Raw genomic sequence first — 23,220 nt, 5'->3', positions numbered from 1 at the left:
TAACCTATGTATGACTGTTTACCATCTCGGGAAGGCGTGGAGGGGAAGGAAAGATGGAGGGATAGAATTTGGAACCCAAAGCTTTAAATAAAAATATTTTTTAAAAAACAGAGGATGCTTAAGAAAAGAGTTTACAAGTTAAAGCATATATTGCAATTGTCAGACAAATGGAATACATCATCATAAACTTCAATGCTGGTTGATGTAGTCAGTAATAAAACAGGCCTTCTCAGGTGGTTTAAATTCTGCTGGTCCACTGAAAGCTCTTTAACACAAAAGTCAAAAAGTCTGGTTTGTACTGCAGCCTCTGACTGTGAAGGTCTTTCAGCCAACTTTGAAATTCTCTGATGTAGGAAGTAACAGAACAAGCCAAATTCTCAGAAGGGCAATATCCTCAAAGTAAAGTTTCTAAGTCCTTATTCCACCCTCTGTCTGTCTGCATCTTACCTGTGCTAGGTTAAGTTTAATTTTTGCGGCAATTTGATCTTTTCTCAACTAAATACAACAAAAGTTTTCTTCTGTGAATCACACTATTGGCAGCTTATATTGTCAGTAAGGTTTGGCCATCTTGTTCATTTGAAGATAGAAGTGGTCCAGTCTGTCCTGCTGCCCCCTTGCAAAACTATCTGTAGAGCATCCAGGAAATAAGAGCCGGCCTGTCTCTCGCTAGTGCTCTACGACTTTTGGGGCGAGGAGAGGAATCTCTCACCCAGGCTGGAAGCGTGGAAATCCAGAAGCTGCTCACAGGTCTGCGTCTAGTGATCTGGCTACTTTAAGTGGGCTTCAGGTTAAAGCTTGCCAAGAAAAATTTAATCTAATGAGTAAGTTGAAGGTGGCCTTTGGAGTGACCAGACTGAGGCACAGATATGAAATCAACACACAGATGTTCAAATTGGTTGAATGTGACAAGTTGGACATGCAGCTTAAATGATACATTCTGGAGCTTTTACACATGTAGTGAATTCTTGACAGGCTCCTCAAAAACCTCAAGAAAATGTTGGCTGCTGTAAGTCTTAAATACAGTTTTTGATTGTTACCAAGCTAGAACTGTAATAATTCCTTTTTAGGAAGAGATACAATTTTATAATTCTCATGTTCTCTGATGGATTTATCCCTATATACAAATGTGCAACTTTCCACACATTGATTGGGAGAGGACCCCGGTCCTCAGACTGCAGTTCATGAGAATTTCTTCAAATGCTGTTGGGGATGGAAGTTCGGGAGTTGATAAGATCTTATGACCTCATTGTTAACAGTAAGTAGCAGTGTTATTACAAAAATATAACCCATTTAATAGTTTTTAAAACAATTTCACACTTTTAGCAATCTAATTCCTAAGATACAAATCTTATGTTAGTCAAATAATAGCAGCTTAGCCTATGTAAAAGTAATCACTTATTCCAACATGGGTGGCTTTTAATCTCACAAACTATACATTTTGGAAAAGGATTATTGCTAGATACAGTTTATTAAAAACACAACAAAAATTCTGCATGGGGGCAGCTAGGTGGCGCAGTGAATAGAGCACCGGCCCTGAAGTCAGGAGGACCTGAGTTCAAATGCGGCCTCAGACCAAACACTTGACACAAGCTGTGTGACCCTGGGCAAGTCACTTAACCCCAATTGCCTGAAAGCAAAAAAAAAAAAAATTCTGCATGGCAAACTGCAAGCATTGGAGCTTTATGACAACCCTGGGAGTGTATTTTACTAATTACTCTAGAAGATCAGGAAAAAGAGGTGACAAAGGACTTGTCACATCACCTCTGTTTCCCAATCTAAAGGACAGTTAGGAAAGGAGGACACAGGTTGATCACAGGTGGAGCTGAAGGACTTTTGTCCACACTGAAGGTTCTAAAGTGTTTTGTCTCACTCAGACATAGTGTGACCTTACTTCCTCAAACTGCAATCCTTTACACTATTAGCAAGGCTAAGAGCCTATTCCTCCAGGAAGAAAGCTTAGGGAAAGTAAAGAGAATAAGAATTACCAATAACACAATGCTAGGTGTGTTATAGTTATGTATTTATGCAACACACCTGAGAGGTGGGTGTTAAGAGACAGAAGGTTCAAAAATCAGTCAATGAAGTTTGATCATCAACCTTTAAGTTGCTCTTAGCTACTGTAATCAAAAGGATTGCAAACTGCAAAGTACTTTCACTTTAGGTTCGGATCTCAAGATATAATGACATGCACTCAGTGTAAACTTAACAATCACATTTATTTTACAATGATTAATAATGATTAAGGTAACACAAGCATATAAAGATAAGAATAACAGTCAATGCAATAAGTAATAATTAAAATTAAGAAAAGGAGGAATAAGAAAAGAAAGGATACATACTCACTGACCAGGCGAGCTCAAATACCTGTGAGACTGGGGAGACTGGAGACAATCAAGAGGTCTGATCAGGAGGCCAAAAGAACAGCATCCTGCTCTTAAACAACAAGGACAGGGCACTCGATCTGCTCTTGAACAACAACAGAGAATCGGCATCCCTATCTCTGACATCAAAGTACTCCAAAAAATCCCCTCTCAGATGCCCCTTTTATATCTATGTAAACCAGGGAAAAACAATCTTAATATTTTGTTTTGTGTACATATCCTTGGTGATTTCAGGTCCTGGATATGCACACATTCTAACAAAGGTGGGAGCTTGAGCAGAGCCCCAAATACCTGTTTGTTGTGTAAGTCTCCAAGGAGTGATCAGTGGATCACTTGGACAGTGACACACCTCTCTCAAGAAAAATGTTCCTTGAGATCAGAATTGCTTTCCCAGGTAACATAGTTTGTTGGTTACTTAATGTTTCGACTCCATGATAACCTTGGCCAAGCATGTTAACTCCTGTACATTCTTTATGTCAGGTCATGAGGTGATTTCACGAGGGGCTGGGGAAGATCTTCCTCAGTTTCCCTCACAGCTACTTTAAGAGGAGCAAAGAGTGATTTCACATTTTCCTAAGGTATTAACTCTCCTTTGTAGTTTAACATTCAGGGGGTGAAGACTGCTCCTGATAGCATCACATTCTCATCCTCAAGGTTGAAGTCTAGGAATGTGTCAGGAAAAGGTTTCCCAGGGTCTTTTGATTAAAACCTACTCATTTCTTTTTTTTTTACATTTAATTTTTATTTTATGTCTTCTCAATTACATATAAGCAAAAATTTTTAACATTCTTTTTTTTTAAATTTTGAGTCCCATTTCCTTCCCTCCCCTGAGAAGGCAAGCAATAATATATATTATATCTGTACAGTCATGCAAAACATTTCTATATTAGCCATGTTGCAAAAGGAAACCCAGACCAAAAAGCCCCCAAGAATAATAATGTTTAAAAAAGTGTTTCAATCTGCATTCAGACTCCATCAGTTCTTTCTCTAGAGTGGACAGCACTTTTGTTTATCATGTATCCTTTGGAATTGTCTTGGATCATTGTATTGCTGAGAATAGTTAAGTCATTCACAGTTGAACATGATACAATATCATAAAGCCCATTAACTTTGATGTTACACCCTGCCTTTTTTATTTTATTTAGTTCGCATAAGTTGTCTGGGCAGTGGATTCCAATGCTGTTATTAATGAAATACTATTGGAGTGGTTTTTTTTTTGTTTTGTTTTGTTTTTTGCTGTTGACACAAAACGTTGCTTCAAAATAAATTCTGAGTAGGGAAAAAAAAAAAAAAGGCAACTAGATCCCAAGGTATGAGAAGCCTCCCTCCCTTTGATAGCAGGATTTTCTCAAGTTCTGATGCTGTGGTTCAAGCTGTAGTGGCTGAGGAATTTGGTGCTGAGTTAAAAAGACTTTAAGCTGCTCCTTCATTTAATCTGTCTTTTAAAACTTCCAAAAACTGATTATCTTCAAAACCTTCTATTCACACAGTTAGTATAAACAGACTGCAACTTTCTTAAGCTTTAAATCCTTCTAAGTTGCCTGTTTCTTTCAGATTCCAACACTTCTTTTTCTTTTGTCTCTTCGATTAAAACATTCTCTGAAGTTAAACTCTGCCTACTTCCAAGTTATTCTATACATACGGCCAGGAAAGAGCCACGAGACAGCTGCCACGCACGCCTGGCTGGTTGGCAGGCTGGCAGCTTGCAGTTCCAAATCACAATAAAATGCAAGCACACTTCCCCTTCAAAGCCTATGCAACTGGATAAAATTTCAGGGACATTTTAAAGTGAAAGTGAGCCCACAGCACAATCTCGGGCAAAGAAAGCATCAAACCTCTGGTACAGCCAAAACATTTATAAAGATACCTTTAAATTGCAATTTGAAAATATTGAACTGATATGTTGCAGGATGGTTGCCCCCAAATCCCCTGAATCGTTTTCTAAGTTGTTCCCTGCCATGTGCAAGAGTTTCTCCTTGTGTGCTCAAGAAAAGCGAGAAGGAAGGGAAAAATGTCAACACGTATAAGACTAGAGTTTGAAAAGAGAATTTGGATTTGAATAATTTATCTTGTAGACTGGAAACAGATTACCTTTTTTCTTATCTGTCAAAGGGACTCTGAAGGGCCCTGAATAGTTTGCCTTTCTCAGTCACCCAAACCCAAGATACCTGTTTTGCCTCAAACTGTGGCGTCAGTTCCATTATCCTCAGAGTCTGTGGAGACAAGGTGGCAGATGTGAAAGAGGAAACAGGTCTTGCCTCAGCTCGAATTAGGGCAGCCCGAATCAATCCCAAAGGCCCTTAGGAGGGAGGCAAACCAGACAAAACCTGAGGCTTGTGTCACCTTTAACCTTGTGGGGAGGAGTCTGTTCTCTCAGGTGAAAAGGCAAACAGGAAAAGAGGCCTGAATGAGTGGGAAGCTATTTATTTTACTGGGATAGAGCTGTGTTAAGCCTCTCCACAGCACTCCAAAGGATAATTAGATAAATGTCTATAATCTCTTTATAATGCACCCTTTAGTGGTCTTACAAGGGTTTTGGTATGTTATCTTTAAACAATTTAATACTATAAATATTTCCCAAGTAAAATTTCCTCCTATCTGTCTTAAAAAAGATCAGAATCTTTTTTAATTCTCTCAACATTCCAAAAGTCCCATCAAACACCTAATTAGAAGCTCCTGTATCTAATAAACAATTATACTAGGTGTTATCAATGTTGAGTGCTACGTGTGGTTCACCAGTACAAGGATAGGTGAAGACTGGCATTTCTGTGAGGTTCCTATCTCTTCACGCTTCTTAGCATTATACTGCTGCCTTTTAATCCTTTTCCTTAAATCATGCTTCTTTCTGACCCTACACTGACCGATGAGATTGCCCTTTTGATGGCAAAAAAAACACTTGCAATCTTCTGAGAGCTTCTGAATAGTAGTGAGGACCAGAATAGCCTGTGTTTTTGGTTCCATTTCTTTGTTTCTTTCTTCATGAACATATTGGGTGATGTTTTTTCTTAGCTCATCTATGTCCTTTTTAGACCAACTAGGGCCCATAATCTCTGGTTGGGAATGATTAACAAAGGTCAAATTATCACGAGTTCCTTTTTCCTTTTGTGAGATCTTTTGAAATTGGTTCCAATTTTGGGGGTAGACGGTGCAGATCATCATTTCCCTGATTAAGAAATCCTTCGCTAGTAATAGCCTGGCATAATCAACTGGCTGGTTGGGGTTCCACTGTGGGTCTCGTGAAGCCAATTAGAAAGACCCTCCAGGCCTCGTTTATTTGAAGCTCTTAGGATGTTTGTCTTTTCCTTAGGAGAGAGGAGGATTTCCATTAAGTCAACTGTACCCTTTAAAGCAGTCCTTCTGCCTGTCTATAGAAGGAGCAGATTCCAGAGGGTAGTTAGTATTCTCTTAAAAGTTTCCTATTATTCCTACCTAGAGCAGGTGGTGTCTTTGGGTCCCCTGGAAAAAAAAAAGAAAAAGAAAGTACTGTCAGTCACAGACAGAATGACATGCGGGGGAAAAAAAATAATATACTAAGGGTAAGACTATTAGTCCCTTAAGGGCTCACCCATGTCTTTAAGGGTCCACCAGGGGAAGTATGTTCTTAAATATTTCCTATTAATCCCCCTCAAAAGACTTAGGAGTTTTAAAAGGACTTGAATATGACAAAATGACTGAAACTTGATCCTAGGCTACAGTACTTTAGATTTAATCAAAATTTAACATACATATCTTTTAAAAAGGCCAATTTTGCTCTTAAACTGCAGTGTCTTAGAATTCAAGTGAAAAGAGGAAGTTACAAGGTATTACAACTTTGTTTCAAGCCTTACTTCTTCTTTGAGAATTTACTTTCTTTTTGAAAAGTAAGTCAAAAGGTCATGCACAGTTTTCTAAAGAATCAATTTCAGGGCCTTGTCACCAATTAAGTGCCACAGGAATTTTCCCATTTGGGGCTTACCTTAGCTCAGAAGGCCACTAAGCCTTAAGGTGGAGTTCTCCTTGGGACAGCACTCCATGGAGGAGTTCCTTGGATGAAAAACCAAAGAGAGCTCAGGAAGTTTACCTGAAGGGCTGCCCAAACCCATGGAAGAGTTCATCAGTCAAGTCCCACATTGGATGCTAATTGTCACAAAAATCTTTAATAAGAGAAACTGAGGCACAGAGTTCAAGCAGAACTGGCTAGCAATTTCCAATAAATGGGATCCAAAGCCCCTCTCCAGCCAAGGACAAACCGACAGGCAAAACAATTCTTTTATAGTAAAAGCATAGTTACAAAATTTAAACAAGGACATATCTCACTCCTGATTGGTTGGTGCTGTTCCATACCAGATGAACCAACATCTTATGATCCAAGGCCTGTGGCTGGCAATTTGTAAGGGGGAGGAGTTTGTGGTATATATGCTATTGTTTTTCAACAGAGTAGGAATCTCGTGGCTTGATAAATCCTGTAAAAAACGATATGTGAGTATGTATGCATGTGACAAGGAGTGGAGAGGAGTCTATTCCACATACTGGGGATGAGTTGAACAAACATCCAGTGACCAGAGAGGGCAGGAAAAAGATGAGAAGACCAGTTTGGCAGGAATGTAGAATATTTGAAGAGAGTAGCATGAGGTATATCTGGAAGAGGAGCACAAGGTGTAGCTCTGGTTTCACTCTCCCCATTTTCCCTGGACAAGCAGGGGGATGTCCAGAACTCAGCTATGGTTGTTCCCCTCAGGGCTGAGAAAATTAAAATGATGCTGTATCATTTAATAATTAAGTCTATTGTGTAGTGGACCCCATTCTCCATTTTGTCAAGCGCCGTTTCTTAATTAAGCTCAAAATTGCCATCTCTCCTAGCCTGAATAAGCTTAAAGGCATGCTGGAAAAGGAATGATATTCATCACACATGAAAGTAGTCCCTAGGACATCTGTTTGTTTTCTGTAAACACAACCAGCTTGGCCTAATCCATCCAAGACAAGTCCTTGCCTGTCCCTGTGCAATTATGGATGGTGGTTTGATCATCCCCCAAGAGGACAACTAACCAGTTGTTTCTGATTTTCTGGTCAAGTTTACAAGAAGCAGAGGAGTACTATAAAACAATTAATATTCCTCAACCTTTAGTGAGGGGGTAATCAGTCACACCTGAATGCCAACCCATTTCCCCCAGCTGTAGTCAATCATAGGGCCTCCCAGCTACCTTCCTTTCCTGTATATCAATAAAAAGGGTCTTTTCTTCTCATGGGTATTGCTGGCTTTACTAAGGTAGCCAGTCCAACTTAATTTGTTAACAATGATGCGTGTCACTGTTAAACTAATCTTGTTTGGAAAACTACCTCAATTTCTTTTACTGTGTTTTACTTGCCACAGGACTGTATGGACAACCTTGAGAGTGTTGAGGTTTAGAGTTGGGAGAGCTGGTTCAGGTGTGACAGAATTCACTTAGACTTTCTCTGTAACCATTGAGAGCTTTATAACGTGAAAGTTTCATGGGCCTGAAGTTAGCAAGGAGCTAAACAAAGGCCCTGATATAGGAAAAGACCCAGGCTTATATAGACAGAAAGCTATACAGCCTGTGGGATGATGATATATTTTTAGGGTTTCTAATGGGGGTTGGAGATTTGGGTACTCACCAGGAAAGACCATAATGGCAGTGGGAAACGAGACAGCAACCACATTTTAATAAGGTATGGAAGTAAACAGCACAGAAAGTACAGAGACAAGAAGCAAAAGGGAAACAGAGGCAGAGGGCAGGGGTATAGGGGATGGGATGATGAAGGAAGGCAGGCAGTATAGGGAAGAAGATGGTGGAGGGGAAGGGGCACAGAGTATCCCTCACATAACCATGTATTAGTGGGAGCACTCCGCAGCAAGGATCTATTATCAGTGCCACCTTGGCATTGTTAATATCCTTTGACCATTTATCAATTGGAGAATGACTCTTTTTCTTATATATGGGTGCTAGGTAGAGAGCCTGGCATAGGATAAACTTGTGTTCAAATCCAGCCTCAAATACCCACTAACTGTGTGACCCTGGGTAAATCACTTAACTTCTTGCAGGCTCAAAGGAGATTATAATTACAAAGTCCTTAGCACAGTACCTGGCACATAGTAAGCACTATAAAATGTTCGTTAATATTTTCAAATCATCTCAAAGTTATCAGCACCATTTGGTATTCTGCTGGTCTTCTGGAACTTGTCTGAAATTTACATATCATAGATAGAACCAAAAGGCCCTGACAGCAAAGCCTAGCTAGCTTCCCCTGATTCACCATATATGACCAGGATGTGATTTTTATTTAATATGTAACACAATTATGACACTTTGATCTTTGGGATGGTTTGTATTTGATATCTAGATTCCCCTTTGCAGTCTTACTTCCTGCTCTTGCTACTTTATGCTGGCTACTTATGAACTTATTTACTATATTAACTAGAAGGGAAGGAGGAGTCAAGGGGATCAGAACAAGATTCAATTTCAACATAACTCATATCTCACGCTGTGTACCAAGATAAGCTCCAAATGAATATATATTTCCAGATAAAAGGGTGACTTAAATAAAGAAATAAGAGCAAGGAAGAAATTACTTTTAACATCTATGGATAGGGGAAAAATTCATAACCAATAAGGATAAGGAGAACCCCTGAAGATATAATAGGCAATTTTAATTACAAAAAAAGTACCAAATTTTTGCATAAACAAAATGAATGCAGCTAAAATTAGAAGTGAAGTAAGTAGCTGGGGGGAAACATGCAACAAGTTCCTCTTATACTTATATATACTTAAAATTTCTCATTTACAAGACTTATTCAAATAATAATAATGCCTAACATTTTATAGTGCTTACTATGTGCCAGGTACTGTGCTAAGGGCTTTGTAATTATAATCTTCTTTGAGCCTGCAAGAAGTTAAGTGATTTACCCAGGGTCACACAGTTAGTGGGTATTTGAGGCTGGATTTGAACACAAGTTTATCCTATGCCAGGCTCTCTACCTAGCACCCATATATAAGAAAAAGAGTCATTCTCCAATTGATAAATGGTCGAACTATATTAACAGGCAATCTTCTAAGGAATAGATACAAACTGTCAATAGACATAAGAAAAAATGCTCCAAATGATTGAAAGAGAAACAAATTAAAGCAACTCTGGGATTCCAACTCGCACCCATAAGATTGACATAGCTGACACAAAATGAAAATGACAGATGCTAGAAGAGCTGTGAGAAGTTAGTTGCGTTAATGTAGGAAGCTAGATGGCACAATGGATAGAGAATGGAACCTGGAGTCAGGAAGACTTGAGTTCAAATCCTATTTCAGACACTTACTTCCTATGTAACCCTGAACGAGTCACTTAACCACTGTTGGCCTCAGTCTTCTTATCTGTAAAATGGGAGTAATAATGGAGAGATGTTATAAAGATCAAATGAGATAATATTTGTAAAATGCTTTGCAAACCTTAGAGAACTATATAAGTGCTAGCTATTATTAATGTACTGTTGGTGGAGCTATGAATTGGTCTAGCCATTCTGGAAAACAATTTGGAGCTAAGCCCCCCAAAGTTATTAGACTGTTTACACTCTTTGACTCAATCTTTACCCCCAAAGAGATCAAAGAAAGATGAAAAAGACATATACACACAAAAATATTTGTAGCAGCTCTTTTGTGCTGGTAATGAACTGGAAACTTAGTGGGTGACCATCAACTGGGGAATGGCTGAACAAATTATGGTTTGTGAATGTAGTGGAATACTCTTGGGCTATAAGAAATGATGAAGGTGTGAGTTTCAGAAAAGCTTGGAAGACTTTCATGAACTGGAGTGAGCAGTGAAAGAGAACTATTTATACAATATCAACAGCATGGTGTCATGATTAAGATCTGTGATGAAGAGAAACTGAGGCACAAAGTTCCAAGCATGATCAATTTATTGGTATGACTAGTAAATACCAATAAACTGGTTCCAAGACCCCTCAGTAGTCAAGGATGCATATGACAGTCGGAGCAGCTCTTTTATACGGTTGAAAAGGTAGCAGATTACATAGGGTACCAAAAATAATCCAGTGAATCAAATGATATCTGAGGTTGTGATTAATCTGACCAGAAATGGAGGGTGGGTTATGCTTGGCTTGACTCAGAAGGAGGATTCAATAACTCAAGGCAACAGGAAAAAAACAGAATTTACTAACATCCCCTGACTAACATCATTTGGAAAATCTCAAGTTGGGAACAGCTAATCACCAGATTGACTCACATCCCCTAGAAAGTTTGGTGGTGGGCATACATTGTATGGTTAGGTTGAGTCATGTCCATTGGTCAGCCAAATTCACAGATTTGAGTTACAGGCTTAAAAGAGCTCAAATTCATATAACGAAGGGACCAACCAATACTGAGGAGATTGATCATTAATGCATAATAAATTGACTAAGTTTTATTAAAAATAGTACAAAATAAAATGGAGTATCAATTTTTAATTTTACATTGGTTAAAGTCAAACAACTTTGAAAGCCTTAAGAACTCTTCTCAATGCAAAAAGCAACAATGACTCCAGAGGACAGGATGAAGATTGGTACTATGCCCAGAGAGGTGATGAACTCAGAGTGCAGAAACACACACACACACACACACACACACGTTGACCTCTTTCTCTCTCTCTCTGTCTCTCTGCATCTGTCTCTGTCTCTCTTCTCCCCCCTCTTCCTTCCCCTTTTAGGCCCTGTGACCTGGAGAAATGGGCCTTGTTTGTTTTTTGTTATTGTTGTTTTTCTGTTTTATTTGTCCTGCTCAATTTTAGGTGCAGGTGGAGGAATCCCCACTGAGCCTTGACTCAACCATGTTGACCCTGGAGGCAGGATTCCAGACTAGATGTTGCAGCTGACCCAACGGGACAGCCCTGAGATGCCAAGGTACCTGGAATTTGAACCCAAAGGGGGCTTTGGATATGGAATTTGGTGGGATTGTGTTGTATAGGGACTGAGCCAAACTGTGAACCTAATCCACCTCTTCTCCCCAGAGAACGAAATGGTACAAGGGGATATTGACACCTTCTAGATGTTGAGGAGTAATATTTATATATTTTTATTGCTATACCTTTGAGGTAAATATTTATTTGTAAAAGCTATTTTGGCTGTTAAGTGGTGAAATGGAACTGGGGCTCAGGAGAACCCTAAAACTGGGGAAACACAATTATCAAGGGATTGAGTCCATGACAGATAAACTAAATATACCCTAACATCCTAAAGGGTACGAGAGAACTCTGGGGGAGGTGGAAAATATTTGACACCTGTCGAGATATTAGGAGAGTCCCTATTTTCCAGAGCTAAGACCCAGCAAGCAAGCTGTGTCCTGAGATTGGCATAACAATCCTTTGCACTCACCCTCTGGATGATCTCAGCCACATCAAAATCTCAGAATTGTTTCATATAAATTATTGTATTGCTTTGACCAGAACCAAGTGGTCTCTGAGCTCAGACAAGCACCTACTGTATTCATGTTCTGGTCATGAAGCCCTGCCGTGAGTCAAGCTTTTCTCATTGGTGCTGTTACCCCTCATTGTCAGGGCTACAACTCACTTCATAGCCATTGGTATAAGGATTGAGATCTCCCCACACTGCCTTGGGTCCCACTCCCCTCAACTCAGGGGCAGGGCTTCAGCACGTGTGACCTTGTGGTATGTAATATGTAATGTATAATAATAATAATGTAATGTAATGTATGTAATGTAATGTAATATGTGGTATGATATGTAATGGCTTGCAAGTCATTTCCCTCAGTTTGAAATTAAACTTCTGTTTGATTCCTGACTCCCTTGTCTCTAGCCTGCTCTGTTGGGCTGTAGCCATCCACAGGTTAGAGGCTGGTTCAGTCCAGTTAACATGCCTGGTTTCCAGGCAGTGGGAGTCAGGGTAGGCACTGTTACACTCACAACAACCCTACAAAGTAAATATACAGGTATTATTATCACAGTTTTACAGATTAGAAAACTGAAGCTAAGGGAGTTTAAATAATATAATCATGACCCCAGGGATTATAAGTAACCAGTGCAAACTCAGGTCTTCTTGTTTTGAATATGATTTTTTTTTCTACTGAGTCATCCTGGCTCTCTCTGTCTATGACATTCTTAAAACCTTAGTGTGAATATCTTCATGAGGAAAAAACAGATACACATGAAAAGCTGAGTCATACCCAAATGTATGAATATCTTTATGAGAAGAGACAGATATGTATGAAAAGTTAAACAATAACTAAATACATGAATGATGCATATTTCCAGGCTATAATATGCAGTTGGATGGAAAACCTGTAGATTCTCTCTTATCTATCTATCTATCTATCCATCTCTCTCTCTCTCTCTCTCTCTATCTATCTATCTCTCTATCTATCTATCTATCTATCTTTCTCTCTCTCTATCTATCTATCTGGGTCCCCAAAATGTCCAATATGCCAGAAAAGACAATTGAGGCAGAGCTCTAAGCCAATAGCACTTTATTAAAGGGACCATGGCCCCCTCTAATGAAGTAGACCTCAGATCTTTCTCACTATCTGAGATGCCACCTTTCTCCAGGGCCTTGGTTTTATAGTGCTTGCTACCTAAATGATACAGATGACTCAGAGTAAAATATAGGATTTCATCGGTTGTCATATCTAAACTTTGACTCTCCAGAAGAGCCAAAGAGGCCTGGTAGACAGGCAGGCTGAAAAATATGCATGGCCATAAAGAGGAAAGGCAAAAGACATCTGCTGTCCAAATAGGGGTCATTTCCCCACATTGAACAATAGCGTGATGATGGGTGGAGGGGCAACAAAAAGAGTTGGGGAACTTTCCATCTCATTAGGTTATTTCTGCCACAGCTGGACTTGGTCACCCACTCATCTGGATAAAAAGGTGGAGGTTCTCTAGTTAGGCTTCTGTGACTAAGCAAGTGAGCTTTACAACAAGCAAATGAACTTATAACTTGCAGGTTAAAGTTTTGGGGACCAAATATAAGGAAGAATCTATCTGACTTTATTGAATTATCTCTAAAGATAAGATATATAAAATATTTATCGATGCTAGTTGATTAAACTAACTGTATATTAATAGACAAGTATAACAGAAATGATATCTTAGTTAGGCATTACCTATAGACAATGAGACAAACCCAAAACTAAATTGGATGAAAGGGAACTGGATTGCTTTTTGGACAATCTGCTAGTTCTTCTAATGACCCCAAGCTTCTCTCTGAGACAAAGGCCCATCTTTCAAACACAGTCTTCAGCTGATAGCTTGTATGACTACAAGTCTATATCCAAACAATGAGATATCTGGGTAATCTAAGCAGCATCATTTTGTGGTGGGTACCAGTAGGTTACATATTACCAATGAATAATTGTTTGGCAAAAGTAGTAAAAAGCATATAATCAAGGAGACATATGACCAGAAAGGAAAGTGGACTGGTTAGAGAGCAAGAGCAAGAGATAGCCACTGACCAAACTGTGTGCTCCCCTAGCATATACAAGGCTGTCAAGAGATGTAAAGAAAGAAAGGAGCCCAGAATATGAGGTTGCTCAGCTTGGAAAAATTTCTAGGAGGACATGGACAAGAGTCAATGAAAGTCATTAATAGGTTGCAATCTATCCAGTTAGAACTACCTTGATAAGATCCCAGATTCAAGTAAATATCGCAGTATAAGTTAAGTGGGCAGCTAGATGGAGCAGTGAGTAGATAGATAGGGCCTGGAGTCAGAGAAACTCATCTTCCTGAATCCAAATCTGGCCTCAGACACTTAATAGCTGTGTGACCCTGGGTATGTCACTTAACACTTTGCCTCAGTTTCCTCATCTGTAAAATGAGTTGGAGAAGGAAATGGCAAACTTCTCCAGTATCTCTACCAAGAAAATCCCACATAAGGTCACAAAGAGCAGGACTAAACAAGTTAAGCCCCAGCAGAGTAGGTTCCAAGTGGGAGGGAGGCAAAAAAAGGAAAAAGAAAAGAAAGGGAATTGTGTCCCTTTTGTGGGGCAGCTTCCGTGACTGCCACTGTGCTGGCCTGAAAATATCCATTCCATTATCACAGCCTCGGGGAACGGGAAGAGATAAAGCAAGCTGGAGGGTGCGAGAGGGAGGAGTTATCCCTTTCCTTTCTCTTTTCTGCTTATCTCCCTTGAACCTCTCTCCCTTCCCCTCCCCCTCTCCTCCCCTTGTTCCGCTCTTCCTCTCTTCCTCCTTTCCTCCCCTTCTTCCCTCACTTCAGGTCGAAGATCTCTGATATCCTTTCTTCTGTTGTGGATAATATTCCCCTAATGTCAGAAAGGTAGCTGCTGTGAGAATGCGTGCATTCATCTGGCTTCTGAGTCCTCTCCAGTCACTCACAAGGATTTACTCTAAGCCACAGTACACCTGTGGATGAGTTTGACACCATAAAATAGCAGAGCTTGGAGGTGTCTTAAATACTCTCATGTAAGACCCTGTCATTTTCAAAGGAGGGAATGGAAGCTCAGAGAGGGCTCGGATTAGTCATCTGCAGACACAGGTGTGGGCCCCAGATCTCGATTTGGGTGGTGCAGGCTGGGAGAAGGGAAGAAACCGAAAGGCAGGGGAAGAAACACTAGGGAAGTAGGGAAAGGTTGGCGAGTTTCGGTTTCTTATGCAAAGGCAGAAAAAGCGAAAGCAATTGCGGTTCTGAATGGAGGTCTTGATACATGCCTTTAAGTAGTTTTGCACCATCTTAAAAGAAGTTTCATGACTGCGTTGGCCGAGAATCGAACCCGGGTCAACTGCTTGGAAGGCAGCTATGCTCACCACTATACCACCAACGCAGGCGATCAGAGTTTTTTCAAGTTCCTTAGATGAGTAATTCTAGAGTTAAAAAAAAAGAAAAGGCAAAGGGAAAAACTGTCAAGTTTTTTTTCCCCCTCTACAAGTATAGCTACTGTCGGCGTGAGCTACGCTGTGATTACTACCAGCAAACGTTTCCAGCGTCTCATACTCACTCTGATCACTCATAGGACCCCACTGCCAGAAGGGGGTGGAGGGGGGTGAGGGGAAGAGTGGATAGAGAAGAGGGAAAAAAAAGTTTCTTCTAGAGACATCCCTAACACTCCAACCTTGGGAGAAGATCCAGCAGAGGATGCGGAGCAGCAGAGACAGGGTCCTAAACTGGACCAAAAAAGGGCTTCTGCGAAACCTCTTTCCACCCCTTCTCTTTACCCCTCGCCAGGCACAGGCTCGAGGCTTTGTTCCTAGATGTCCCCCAAGTGCCCAGCCCCGGGGTCCGAGACTCTGAGGATGGCGTGGAAGAAGAGTCTGCGGGTCGGTGAAACCAGACCTGTCCTCCCGGCCCCCAGTGCTGCTTTCCTCACCACCTACTACCCCATTTCTTTCTCGATTCAATTAGATAATCATTTATTAAGCACCTACCAAGTGCCAAGTGCATGCCAAAACTGGAGATGAAGAGACACTAATTGAAATAGTTCCTCCTTAAAGAGTATATATTCTATTAGTGGGACAATAACACGAATAAATATGATAAATATAAAACACATACAAAATTTAGTTAGTCAGATTTGGCAGACGAACACGAACAAGGTGGGCGGGGGAATGAGGATGGAGAAGGACCCCTTGTTCAGGAAAGGCATTGTGGATAGAGTGTCGGGCCTGGAATAGGGAAGACCCATCTTCATGAGTTCAAATCTGGCCTCAGACACTTACTAGCTGTGTGATCCTGGGCAAGTCATTTGATCAGTGTTTGCCTCAGTTTCCTCAATTGTATAATGATTTGGAGAAGGAAATGGCAAAGCACTTCAGTATCTTTGCCAAGAAAACCCCAAATGAGGTCATGAAGAGTCAGACACCAGGACTGAACAATAACAAAGGAATTATGAGTGGCAGAAATGAGAAGTGAGAGAATTCCAGGAATAGGGAACAGTTGTGCAAAAACATGATCACAGAAGGTGGAACTTTGGGTATAATAAATGTCAGGTAGGCCTGTTTGGACTTGAGTGTCCAAGGAGTTGTAAAATGAAATAAGTCAGTCTAGAAAGACAGGTTTGAACTAGATTGTGCTGGCTCTAAACTCCAAACAGGACTTGGTATTTTATCCTAGAGGCATTAGGGAGCCACAGAAGCTTCAGAATCAAGGGAGTGCTAAGGTCAGATCTGCACTTTAGAAAGATTTGCTAGGCAGTTATGTGGAAGATGGATTGGAGAAGAGAAAGGCCAGAGACAGGGAATACAATTAAGGAGACAAGAATGGTGGTACCCTCGACAGAAATAGAGAAGGTAGTGTTGAGCTTAGAATTGGGAGAGCTGGTTCAGGTGTGAAAGAATTCACTTAGACCTTCTCTGTAGCCATTGGTGATGAGTTCAGGGTGGACCCCAAGGATGTTGGGGTGTTACCTGAAATGATGAGGAATAGACACGAGGGGCCCAGTGTCCTGAAAGAATTCACTCGGACAGTCTCTAAGTTAAAGAAAGGCAATTTATTGGGGTGAGGCACCCAAGTGGGCCTGCTCCCTGTGAGGCAGAGCCCCAGAGGGCTCTACTTCATGTAGGAGGCAGAGCATAAGGGGCAGGCCCTGCTCCCGTAAGGGAGCAGAGTGGTCCCTGTTTCCATAAGAGGCAAAGGCAGTTAGCTAACTCAAAGATATGGTTTAAATAAAATTCTATAGAATAAAGGGGAAAAGGACAAGAGAATGGAAGGAGCAAACATGGCTCCAAAACGCCTGGGATATCAGGTAGTCTGAAGGTGATAGGCAAAGAGAACAGGAAAGGGGAGGGGAAGAATTGTTCTGGAATTGAGGGTGCTTTGTGAAAGCATACAGTTAAGTCCCCGGTGGGAACTTCAATGCATAATTTTCTCTGATCACTTTTCTAGCTGATCACATCCTTCATCTTATCTCCTAGCTTGCTCCATCTGCCTCAAGCACTCTTTTCTACCTCATCAGTAGGAAGAGAGGTAAATTGAGAGGCAAAGATAATATGGAGTTCAGGAGAAAAATGAAGATTCAAGAGTTGATTTGGAAGTTATCTGCATGGAGATGATAACTGAGTTCTGGTAGCCAATAAAATCATCAAAAGATAGATCAAAAGGTACCAGGACAGGTTATGGGAGACAGGACCACAAAAGAGGCTGAGAAGAAAGATTAGACAGATATGCTGAGAAAAACAGGGAAAGGAGAAGGATGGGTAACAGTATCAAAATGGTGAAACTGTGTCAAAAGCTACAGAGAGCTCAAAAAGGAGAACTAAGGAAAGGTCACTGAATTTCAAAATTAAGAGAACTCGGGTAATTAAATGAGATAATATCTGTTCAGTGATTTGTTTATCTTAATATGCTATACAAATGCCTATTAATAGTCCTTATCTATACTCAGCCTGCCCCTCAGGTGGGAGTGAAAGGAAAGGAGGAAAAGAGGGAAAGAGATGAGAATGGAGAAGTGATTAAAAGATGAGACAAAGCATTAAGTAGTTTGGGACCCCAAAGGGCACGAATATCCAGATCTTCTCAGGTTTTGATTGGAGAAGGTCCTGTACTATAAATATTTCCACCATTCAAAGGAGCTGTGGGAATGAGTTTAGAAAAAAAAAAAGAGTTGTAGACTCCTCAGCTTATAGGGTTCAGAGTTCAAATTCTTGCCATATGGACACCAGTTCAATGCAGCTCAACAAACATTTGTTAAATACTCTCTCCCAAACCCTCTACTAGGTCTACTGTAAAGATTATAGATATAGAGATAGATAGATAGGTAGATAGATAGATAGATAGATAGATAGATATAGATAGATAGATAGATTTGTGGCATATACAAAGTTTGAAGTTTGGTGTTGAAGGAGGAAAAAAAATACTGTGCTACACATTTTAGACACAAGTGTGTCAGGAAAAGAACTATTTAATTTAACCTTCATCTAATATCCAATCCATTTCTAGCTCGGAGAGAAGTATGTCCAAACTGGCATAATTTGCTCATTTCCTCAGACTCCAAGATGATTTTGGATACCATTTTAGGACTCTTGAACAAGAAAAAATATTTTACGATACAATTCTGAAGTTAACAACAATAGCCGCTACACAGCTCCATTTCCCTAAAGTATTCTCCTGGAGTAAACAAAGGGACCTCCTCTCTTTGATCAACATCTTCATCCTTTCTCTGTAGAGAAGTGCTGGACCTAGCACCAACGAATTTAAGGGATGGACATTCTTAAATGGATCCTAAGGGTCACCTCCCCGTTACAATGTAAGCTCCTGAAAGGCAGGGACTGTCTTACTTTTCTTTTTGTTTCTCCAGCTGTTAGCACCATTCTTTGCACAAAGTAATTGATTAATGAATGCTTCATTCGTGCATTCAAATAGCCCAACCAAGAGTTACTTTTTGTTTTACATTATGGTTACCAATCTTAAAACATTTCCCTAAGGAAGTCCTTTTGTTTTAGACCTAATTCAACTTCAAACAGGGACATTTGAAAAGGGATTCTTTTTATAGACCAGAAAATTTCTTAATATTTCTAGAGAAAGCAAAAGGGCAGATTTTTTAATATACTTCCACATTAGTAAGGGAAGGGAGACATTCACAAATGATTATTGCTCAAAGTAAAAACATTAAGAATTAAGTACATAGAAAAGAGAAGGCTTGAGAGTATATCATAGGGACTATTTACTTCTGGTTGAGAAGTTCAGGGATGATTATGAAAGTGAGACCTGTACTAAATCTTGAAAAGAAAAGTTGTATTTCAACAGGCACAGCTGTGGGGACAGGCATGGAAAATGACTGTTTTTGCAAAAGTAGAGAAGCACAAAAAGGCCTGACTAGGTCCTGGAACAATAATCAGTATGGTTTAGCTGGAGCATATCGAACATGTCAACTTTCCATTGTAAAGGATACAGCCTTGGAGACCTCAATGAAATTCACTAAGTTTTGGGAGCTTCCAGCCTAGGGGACCCTTTTTTCCTCTGACCCCAGGATATTCTCTATTGTCTAATCTTCCCTGGTTACCGTTCTCCATTTAGGGACACTACTCTCCTTAGTTTTTCTTTTTTTGGGAACAAGAAGTTCCCTAAATCTGTTTGACTTCCAGAGTTCAGACATCCTCCCTGCCTGTAATGCCTAATTTCCTTTCCCTTTTTCTTCCATTGTCACCATCTCAGAATTTCCATTTTGTCAAATGCTTCCTCTTTCCTGTCTACTCTCTATCCATGAATTCTGAACAATTGTGGGTAGAATTTTCAGTACCTGCAACAAACAAGAACTGTAAGCAATACCAAAACCAAAACCCAAAGCAAAAATTTAGGAACTAATCAAAGTTTATTGAGGTCACCAACAAGGGAACTGCACTCACTGGCGGAAACTCCCCAAAGGAAGAAAAGAAAAAAGCTCACATAGGTTTCAATTTGAGCAGGAGGTGAATTGGACCTGGAGTACCTCTGGATTGGACAGGGCTGTTGCTGGGGGCTTAAAGGGTATAAGGGATGTGGTATCCTTTCATTGGAAAGGCCTATTGCTGGTGTTAGTAATAGGAAATGTTCTTCTTCAGGTTGGCTATCTCTTGTGCTTTCTGTTTCCTCAGTCAGGAAGGTCAAAGACAGGGTAGGGATTACAACATGAACAGGGTCAGGGATCAAGACTGAGGAACTGCAGACCAAAAGGAGTTGCTTTAACATTCTCAGCTACACACACTATCAAAGTGTGTGTGTGTGTGTGTTTGTGTGTTTTTAGAGGTTGTTCAAATAAGAGAAGAAAATATACAAATTCAAAACTCATACACTTGAAAACATAGGAATGCCCTGTTTTTATGACAGTTCCTGCTGAATTCCAAAGATCATAAGGACAATGAGGTCCCACTTTGTAGTCTGTATCCATACTGAAAACAAGATTTCAAGAGCTTTTGCCCTTCTGCTCTGTGGGAGGTTTTTGTCCTCCCTGAGCTCACCTTACAACACACTGCATTTCAGTTTGTCAGGTGAACTGCCCTAGTCAAAATCCCCAGGAGATGTGTGAGTGCCCTCAGTGTATTATGGAAATGTGAATAAAGTAGAACCCTCCACTGAAGTATCACTATAATGCCTCATCATGGTGTGGTGGGGGCTAAGCTAATGGCCTGCAAGTTCTTGTAGGTTTCAGCAAGATAAAAAGGCTTTGAGTTCACCTCTTTGAAAAATCTTGAAAGGTCACATGATATAACAAGTTGGCCTCAGAATCAGGAAGACATACACTGGCTGTGAGACCCTGGGCAAGTCATTTAACTTCTAATGGTCCTACAAAACTCTGTAAGACTATGAAGAAGGTGCTAAATTGTGTTGGTAGCAGGAGGTTTCTCATCTTACACCAATGAAGTCATGTATTTAAAACAAAAAAAATCAAAGACTATAATATGTCTGTTGTTGGGGGCCCAAGCTACCTAAATTTGATGAAGGTAATCACTAGATTTGCCCAGAGAAATGTGAAATTGATTATTGATTACTGATTGATTAGTGGTTAGGAGTTTTAGTAATCACAGAAGTACTTGTAGCCAATTTCTAGGTTTAGATTTAGATTTATTTTGTATAGGCCTTGGTAGATAAATCTATAAGAGATTCTATTCACAACTGAGACCTCTTGAGGAAGATAAAGAAGATGGATGGAGGTGAGAAAGCAATTTCTAATTTTCATATTAATCGATATGACATGTGTAATGAATGTGCTAATAATTTAGTTTTCTCAAGAGCTGCCTTTTCCAGCTTGTGAGTCAGAGTCACAATGCAGCGTGAACTGATCAATCAAACCTAGACAAGACTCACAATTGCTGGCATCCTTATGCCTGTGTGCCTGAAGTGAAGTGAATCAAAGACTATAGAACCTGTTCCCATCACAGAACGCTGGTCCTGTGGCCCACTAAGTAACGACCCCAAGGACTTGAGCAGTATTGCTCCCCCAGGGCTCCAGAATTGTATTGTCTTAGGGACTGCTAGGTGAGCAGTGGATAGAGTTCTGGCCTTGGAGTCAGGAGGACCTGAAATCAAATCTAGCCTCAGACACTTAACATTTACTAGCTGTATGACCCTAGGCAAGTCACTTAACCCCAATTGCCTCACCAAAAAGCAAAAAACAAAAACAAACAAACAAACAGAATTGTATTGTCTTCCATTCCTGGGTTTGTTGTGGGAAACCACTCTGGCCCTGGGAACAATTGTTTGTGATCCACCCTCCCCCTTCCCTTTCCACTTGTGATTTATGTATATAATCTCTGTCTTCACTTCAGCAAGACAGAATTCTGATCAGGAGAATTCCTGCTTTGCCAGTCTGTTTCCCATAATGAAACTAATTAATGAAACGGCTACCTGATTACTGGCACTTTGTCTCTGTCCTGCTGTTTCATCATTCTCAGGTTAGAGACTGGCCCAGTAAAATCCTATTAACAGAAGGAGGTTTCAACTTGGTCAGGAGATGTTTTTTCTAATATTGGGTTTCTCTGGTAAAGGGGGGAGGGTATCTGGTGAGGGACTTTCTAGAGGCTATTCAACTCTGTGTTTCCTTTGTTGCTATGAATTCTAAAGAACCCCTTTTTGCAAGTCTACATAATTATGGACCAATCATACTGGACCTTCTATAACCACAAAACTATAAAAAGCTGCTCTGATTGTAAGATGTATCTTTGGTCACTTAGGGGCCACTAATCTCTATTATTGGCAACTGCTAGCTTTGCTAATAAATCATATTAGGACTTTTGTGCCTCAGTTTTTCTTCATTGCAGATTTTTATCCCAATACACTGAGGGCATTCACATATCTCTTGGGAAGAGCATCAAGTGGGTGTTTGACTAGGGCAGTACATCTGTCAAACTGAAATGCAGGTATTGCAAAGTGAGCTCAGGGAGGACAAAAACCTCCCATGGAGCAGAAGGGCAAAAGCTCTTGAGATTATGGTTTTAGTTATGGATACAGACTACAAAGTGGGACCTCATGGTCCTTCTGATCTTTGGGATTCAGCAGGAACTGTCATAAAAGCAGGGCATTCCCATGTTCTCAAGTGTATGAGTTTTGAATTTGTATATTTTCTTCTCTTATATGAACATCCTGTCTGTAGCTGAGAATGTTAAAGCAACTCCATTTTGTCTGTAGTTCCTCTATCTTGCCCCTGACCTTGTTCATGTTATAAAACAAACAAACAAAAAACCCTTGTATTTTATTTTCCTTTTTTTTTTCAAAATTAGGCATTTATTTTTTTCTCTCTCCCAGCCCTCCCATTAGAAAAAAAAAAAAGCTAAAGCTTTTGCTTTGGGCCAAAGCAAATGTGCAATGGAACCAGAGATGGGACACTTCATTACAGGGAGGTGTTGTACCAGCCACGTTCTTACTGTTAAAGTGAATAAATTGAGTTATTCGGTATTGCATTTAGTGATCAGCTCTAAAAGAAATAATATTTATTTGTTACATTAAGCATTTGTTTGAAGGATGTTTGCCTTATAGAGATTCCTTTCTATCAACAAAATATTCTGCATCAATACAAAAGTTCTGGGTTTTTTTGTTTTTGTGAAGATGATAGAGTTCTAGAAAGTAACAGATATTTCTACACACTACAAGGATAATATTACCAAAGCAAATAAAAATTAGAGAGTTTATCAAATGGAAAGGGAAAACAAGTCAAAGACACCTTTGTGATATTAGATTATATGTATATATGTCTATATATATATATATAGACATATATATATATATATATGTCTGTAGCCTACGGCTTAAAGCACTCTAGGACCAGATAAAGGTATTATAAATTAGCAAGATTCAAACAATAGCAAATTATTCATACAAAACCAATTGTAACTGGTCATATAATAAAAATTGTTAGTTATCTTTTAATCCTTCTTAGTCTACAATGACATTCCTATATTGACTATTTAGTCTTGACCAATA

The 23,220-nt window shown here is 39.9% G+C and overlaps 1 non-coding gene across 1 annotated transcript; it reads right to left on the bottom strand.

The window, feature by feature from the left end:
• Positions 1 to 15,082: 15,082 nt before the first annotated feature.
• Positions 15,083 to 15,154, bottom strand: TRNAG-UCC. Its single transcript has one exon. It is a non-coding gene; the product is annotated as a tRNA-Gly (tRNA).
• Between the last annotated feature and the right edge of the window lie 8,066 nt (positions 15,155 to 23,220).

This window comes from Vombatus ursinus, unplaced genomic scaffold (genome assembly GCF_900497805.2).
Source record: "Vombatus ursinus unplaced genomic scaffold, bare-nosed wombat genome assembly UNPS02014803.1, whole genome shotgun sequence".
In the NCBI taxonomy this organism is placed as follows: Eukaryota; Metazoa; Chordata; class Mammalia; order Diprotodontia; family Vombatidae; genus Vombatus; species Vombatus ursinus.
Note: the sequence above shows the minus strand (reverse complement) of the source record. Positions and strands in the feature narration are given on the sequence as shown.